Genomic DNA, 7,540 nt, shown 5'->3' on the forward strand with positions numbered 1-7,540 from the left:
AAAGGGTGGCAAATGTGCAAAATCAGCACAGCCTAACGTAATAGTAAGATCATATGTCACACATGCAGCTAACAGCATCTACACATTAATGTATCAGCACAAAAATATTACATTGTGATACTTAAGATTGCACTGAGAATTTCTTAATTTATTGTTCAATCGGGCAATTAATGTGCGGACATGTAGATCAGATCCGGCTCACTATACGGACACCGTTGACATTGCCACAAATCGATGCGACAGCACTTAAATGCTACATTGTGACGCATAAGAGAGAGAGATCTTACATGAATATTTTACTTATGTGTTACATTGTGACGCATAAAAGAAAGATCTTACATGAATACTTTTGGACTGCACTTTTGATATAAATATTGGAATACACCGTTTCGGTAATTGTTTTTATGATTTTTGGTAGCAGTTATCGTTTTATTACCGTTTCTTTTCCGTTTCTTACTGCTTTTTCCCGTTTTTTTACCGTTTCTTTTCTTTTTTTTTACCGTTCTTTACTGTTTCATCCACGTTATTTACCATTCTTTACTGTTTCTTTACCGTTTTATTACCGTTCTTTACCCGTTCTTTGCCGTTTCTTTTACCGTTTCTTTACCGTTTTATTACCGTTTCAATACCATACCGTTCTTTACCATTCTTTGCCGTTCTTTACCGTTTCTTTACTGTTTTTTATATAACATATTATCGTTTTTTTTACCGTTTTTTTTCGTTTTTTACCGTTCTTTACTGTTTTACCTCCGTTATTTATCGTTTCTTTACTGTTTCTTTACCGTTTTATTACCGTTCTTTACCCGTTTCTTACCGTTTTTGACCGTTTCATTACCGTTTTTTTTTTACCGTTTCTTTACTGTTTTTTTTACCATCCTTTACCGTTTTATTACCGTTTCTAAACCGTTTTTTACCGTACTTTACCGTTTCATTACCGTTTTTACCGTTCTTTGCCGTTTCTTTTACCGTTTCTTTACCGTTTTATTACCGTTTCAATACCGTTCTTTACCATTCTTTGCCGTTCTTTATCGTTTCTTTACCGTTTTTTATATAACATATTATCCATGATACATAGCACGCAAACGCTTGCAAAATCTTGTCGCAGGGGCACAGTGTACGTGCTCATTAGTAATTAAAATATCATGTGTCACATTCTTTTTCTTGCGCATCTAATTGTCAAATGCATACATCGCTTGCAAAATCTTGTCACGGGGACACAGTGTACGTGCTCATTAGTAGTAAGAATATCATGTGTCACATTCTATTTCTTGCGCATCTAATTGTCGAATGCATACGTTTGCAGAATATTAGAGTTTGCAGCTGTGACTAAAAAATCACGCTGCGAAATGCGCGGGCGGCGCAAAACTGGCCGCGAAAACCGCCACAAAATCCGCCGCGGAAACCGCCGCGAAAAACGGCCGCGTTAACCGTCGCGAAAACCGCCGCAGATCGGTAAAATGATTTATCGAAAGCAGATAGAAAAAATTATATAATATCGGTAATTACCGATCATTGATATTATGTAAATATGACAGTAAAAATTATGTAAAAATATATATGTGCTGATAAAAATTAAGTAATTAAATGTTGGTATATAATATCGGTAATAAATTACCGATCGTTGGTATTATGTAAATATGCTGGTAAAAATTATGTAAATATATGTTGGTAAAAAAATTAAATATTGGGAAAAAAATTAAATGTTGGTATATAATATCGGTAATAAAATACCGATCGTCGGTACTATCGGTATTGTGTAATTATATGTTGGTAAAAAATTATGTAATTAAATGTTATATAATATCGGTAAAAATTACCGACCGCCGGTAACATCGGTATGCTTCCCCAATTACCGACTGCTGATAACCCCCCCTCTGCGGTGGCGTCATACCCCCCCGCCCCTCTGACGTCATACCCCGACGTCATACCGCCCGCCCGCGGTCCCCCCGTCCCTTACCCCCCCCCTCAGAGGACCATGTGTTAGAACCCGCCTACTATACCTACTACAATGGTTAATTGAAAAGTGTTGGTATGTTTTACGAAAGCTCACGATATTGTAGATTTCGGATTGTTAATATGTTTCGTCTTTAATATATTTCTCATCGTTTAATCATTTTCTTTCGTGAATTAACTTTACCTATAATATATTCTTTATATATATTAACTTTACCTAATAATATATATTAATATATATTAACTTTACCTATAATATATTCTTTCCTTGTCTTTCAATATCGTTACTTCTCGCGTATATTATTTCTAGTATCTGCTTATCATGGCGCTTCGAAGGATTCATATGTTATCCGGCTCTCATAATTTTTTACGTTTCAGATTTGCACAAATCGGCCTCTTGTCATCGCGGGATTTAAGTACCGTAATAGCCGCGAAAAATTTAAGATTTTTGAGGCTGGGACGTTATAAAATAAACAAAGTGAAATATTGTTGTGGGGTGATTTTTGATATCAAGGGTATCTTATTGGAAGTGTTCTGAATATTTTTAGCGATAGTGAAAATTCAAAAATATTTTGGAAAAATAATTTTTGATGAAAATGACGTCATCAATAAGTAGTATTGGTTATGTTATGACTATTATTGAAAATCCGAAGTTTCTCCGATTATTCCTTCCTTGTTAAATAAATTTTAAATGATATGCGAAGTATATAGTGATTCTTGTGGTGTAGTGACAGGGATGTTAGTAATTTTAATAAAAAGATTTGTGAATATTGACGGAATGATTCTTGCTTTATGAGATAATTAATTATTGTTTATTAAGTGGAAATTGCTCATCTTTCCCCTCCGTGCCCTCACCTTAGCGTGGTGGAGGGGTAGCGGCGATCTGATAAAGACTCGGCGGCAGTACCTTTCGGCTTCGGCCGGAGGTGAGGCCCCTACCTGAGGATCGCTAGCGAATGGCGGCAATGGGGAAGGAAAAACCCCCACAAAAAACCGGACCGCGGTAGGCTGCAGCCCCGCGGTTGCTAGAGGCGGTCGAGAGACTTCCCACTGCAGGGGAGCCCGGCAACTCCCACAAGGCCGATGGGCCTGTTTGCCGGTAGGGGTTGACGGCCCTGACCTTAATCACTCGGCCGGTTGGGGCTGTTAGGGGGAGCATTGCTCCGCCACCAGCCATGGAGGATTGGGGTTGGGGGGACCTCCGCTCCGGGGCGGGCGGATTTACCGCTCGTTCAGGGAGAAGAGATGATCCAGTCTCTTGAGGTATTGCACGCTGGTGCTCCGGCAGCCGAGAGAGAGCGTGATGCCCTCCACCTTTCTCGACATGGGCGACGGCCCGCGTTCGGATGAGGGGGGAGGAACCCACACCCGCATTTGCACACCGAAGGCGCTTTGTCTCATGGTATGCGGGGGGTGGAAAAGTGCTCCGGGCCGCTCGAACGTATTTCGAGGTCTGGGCACCCTGGGCCGGCATATTTTGCCGACGATTCTCACGTGCGAGCAGCTGCGCACGGGAGTATTAGGGGAGAAGTGAACGGGTCCGGTTCGTCCCTAGGGCGGCCGGTGCCGGTGAATCAAGGTGCACCCCCAGGCGGAGCTGCAGCTGGCCCCCACGGCTGTACGCTGAATGGGTGGGTCGCCACACTCTTTCGTCGTTGTTCGTTCGTGGGGCCCCCCGCATGGCGACGGCTTTGACGGTGCTCACAGGATCGGAAATGTGGGACTCTTGAAACCGGTTCAGTCCCGTGTGAACTTGACGGGAGTAGGGGGCTGGAACCCAGTGTCCCTGTGCAGTATTCCCGGGGACCAGTGGCATAGACTCTCTTCCGGCGAGTACGCCGGACGTCCCCTTTCCCTTGCAAGGCAAGGATGGAGGATACGCCGGAGAGCCGAGCCGTCAAGGTTGTTGGGATCAACTGCTAATGGATGATTACATCATTGACGTAGTTCGGGAGAAGGAGGCTATCACATCATCGGCGGCCTCGGGGATCACAACACCATCTGTGGTCCCGTGTGAGGCTGCGACGTCATCTGCAGCCTCAGGGGTTGGTAGGTGGAAGAAGGGCACGCCGGTCACCAGCAGCCTTCGTGAAGACCAGGCGGTCATGGGTAGAGCTGTGGGCCTGGAGAAGCCGGGCCCGCGCAGCCTCAAGGATCGCCGGGCGCGATCTGTCTCGCGCGGGAACGACCCCGATATGGGGGCGGGGGATTTTTTCCTTCCCCTTCGTTGGGGAAGCGTGACGCCGCCGGGACAACGGCGGGCTGAGGCGGTGGGGGCGTCGGCGGCAATCGAGCTCGATCGTCGTCGTCGTTCCCGGCGCGCCGGTTTACGAAGCAAGACGGGCGCGGGCGATCGGCAGTGCACTCCCGGAAGGGAGTCTACACGGTCGCTAGCATCGCATGGCGAAAAGGGTGAAGGAGGAGCTCGATGCGATGCGCGCAAGGCGGAGGAGGTGTGGGACCCCTTCGTCAGGCCGGCGTCCCAGAGGCCCTTCCAAAGTGAGGAGAAGGTTGAGATCCTTCGCGATCTCCGATTGTGCCAAACAACCGAGGTCTCGTTCATGGCCTTGCGGGCCGTGGACGAGGTCAAAAAGATCGCGGAGCAATCCAAAAACCCAAAGGGCCCATACAAGGGAGTTCTTTGGAGTGCGGCCGCCGAAATGGCCGCATGCAGCTTCGCCCTGGTGCACAGAGTGAACAACGCCGAAGCATGGTGGGCGAGGCTGCTAGACGGGAACAGGCAACGGCCTCGGCCGAACTAGAGCGCCAGAAGACTGCAGCTGCTCTGCTTCGGTTCGAGGTCGACCGCCTCAATGGCGAGCTGGAGAACCCGGTCACTCGGCCCTTCCAGCGAGCCGTAGGCGGCTACTCCTACGGTAGGAGTGGGAGGCCCCTAACGTGGTCGGAGTTTACGCCTTGCCCTCATAAGACCTCGCCCGATTCGAGCATCTCCTGGACCGGCTGGGAGACCTCACGATGAGGCGCCCCCAAAGACCGGTCCTGGTGGCCGGGGACTTCAACGCCAAATCGACGTCGTGGGGGTCCTCAGCCATGTGTCGCAGGGGCGAGGTAATGGAGGAATGGGTCACGTCTCATGGCCTCTGTATCATCAACAGAAGCCGAAGAAGCACCTTCGTCGGGTCGCAGGGAAGATCGGTTATAGATATTACCTTGGCGTCTCCCCAGACGGCCCGATTAATACAAGATTGGTGAGTGGTGACCAGTGGGGAAAACCTAACGGACCATAGATATATTATGGTCCGGCTGGTCAACACCCCAGAGGAGGTGCTCCAAAGGCGTGGACAGGGGGGGTGCCCCATCACGAAGGTGGGCCCTTCCAAAACTCAACGGCGACAGACTGGTGGCCGCCTTATTGGCGGCCACATGGACGGAACCGGGTCCCACACCTGGGACTCGGCCCGCCATTTGGGCTGAAGTGGCCAGGATCCAGGGCATGATGACGACTGCGTGTGACGCCGCCATGCCCCTATCTCGGTCGCTCCCTCGCCAGTCCGTGTGCTGGTGATCGGCGGAGATTTCCGAACTTCGGCGCTTCGCCGGCCGAGCCAAGAGGGATATGGACCGGCGGAGGAGGAACGACGAGGGCAGGGTGGCCGCTGAGAGGGCTTACCGCGAAAAACGGGATGCTCTCAAGGTGGCCATCATTGTGGCCAAGGCCCGTGCCTGGGATGACCTGGTCTCCATCATCGACAGGGACCCGTCGAGGCGCTCTTATCACATAATGGTGAGGCATCTCACCATGGAAGGAGGAGGGCATACTAGGTGGCGGCGGGATGCCGTTCGTTCAAGATCTGCGTATCTTTTTCGTTCCAGAAAGAGAAAAATATCGAGAGCGCGGTCTTGCTAGGCCGGGATTCGAACCCGGGCCTTTCGCTTGCCGGGCGACTGCTCTAAACCACTGAGCTATCTGACGCTCCACACTCACGACACTCTCCTTTTCCTAGATAACGCTCAGAGATGCCTGCGCCATTGGGTTTCCCTGGACCCCGACTTCCTCGATAAGGTTGTAGGGGCCCTCTTTCCATGGGGAAAAGCTTGCATTCCCCCCCTACGAGGGCCACCCTTCAGACGGGGGGGGACGAAAAGGTTGGGGTCACGATGGTGGAGATGGACAGGGCCGTCAGGAAGCTCGGCGCCAAGAAAAGGGCGCTGGGCCCTGACGGTATCCTGGGCACAGTTTGGGCCTTGGCGATGAGGCTAAAGAAGGTAAAGAGCCCCATGATACGATTCTTCACCTCCTACCTGAGAACTGGGGAGTTCCTCAGCCCCTGGAAGGGGGCCAACTTGGTCCTTTTCAAGAAGGGGGGCAAGACAGTGGGTAGCCCTTTCGCATACAGGCCGATATGCCTGCTGGATGAGGCGCATAAGTTATTCGGAACAATAATACACGCTCGCCTCATCCAGCATCTATCCTCGAGTAGTCCCACGCAATACGGCTTCCAGGAGGAACGGTCAAGCGTGGACGCGATCCTATGCGTCCGGTCCTTTTTGGAGGGAGGGGGGAAGTTGTGTTTGGGAGCCATCTTGAGGCCTATTCTTTTTAAGGAGCTTACCACCTGGTTTATCGCCAGACGGCCCATCTCCAGAACGTCTCGCTAGACTTGGCGGTGTCACTCGACATCACCAAGGACTTTAACTCTTTCCCTTGCGACCAGGTTTAGGCGGTTTTGGCCCATTTCAGGATCCCCCCCCCCCCCACCTTGTCTCTATAATCAGGGACTTCTTCCTGGGTAGAAGACAGAAGTTCCGCAACAAAGTAGAACTCCAGTGTGAAAAGGCGGCCTACCGCGGTGTTCCTCAGGGGTCCGTGCTAGGATCCCTATTATGGAACATCGCGTATGACCAAATCCTCCGTCTTGCCCTCCCCCCCAACTGCACCATCGTCTGCTACGCAGATGATATCTTGGTGCTGGCCGGGGACAGGGGCTAGCGGGACACCCTGGAGATGGGCCATCTGGCGATAGACCAGGTAGTAAGCTCCTTAAAAGATTTGGCCTCAAGATGGCTCCCCAAAAGACTGATATGTTTATGCATGATGGATCAAGGGGGAATGCCTAGGGCCCGAGTCCGGATAGAAAACGCTCCGTGAAGAGGGGTCCCGCATTGAAGTATCTGTGACTCGTCTTCGATGACACATGGGGGTTTTAGAAGCATTTTGAGCTTCTGACCCCCAAGTTGGGCAGGATGGCCAATATGTTGGGTAGCCTCTTGCCCAAACTCGGTGGTCGCATATGGCCGCCAAGGGGCCCTGGCCAGTCTTCCCCCGCTGGAGCTCCTTGCACTAATGCACGCCGAGAATTATCGGCGTGTAAAGGAGCTCAGGAGTGGGGAACACCTGGTCATGGCCATAGGATTAGCCAAAGACCAGGTCCGCCAATGCCTCCTTCTTAGGTAAAAGCTCCACCTAGAGGGGGCGACGAGCCGATCGCCGAAACCATCCGGTCATGTACAAAAATGGGTAGACTGGAGAGTTGTCTTTACGAACGACGCAGGTACTTACCGGACATGGTTGTTTCGGTGAGTACCTTCACAGGATTGGTAAAGAGCTTGCCTCCCGCTGCTACCA

Source organism: Odontomachus brunneus, unplaced genomic scaffold (genome assembly GCF_010583005.1).
Source record: "Odontomachus brunneus isolate Ranch 3 - 2012 unplaced genomic scaffold, Obru_v1 Obru_scaffold_168, whole genome shotgun sequence".
NCBI lineage: Eukaryota > Metazoa > Arthropoda > Insecta > Hymenoptera > Formicidae > Odontomachus > Odontomachus brunneus.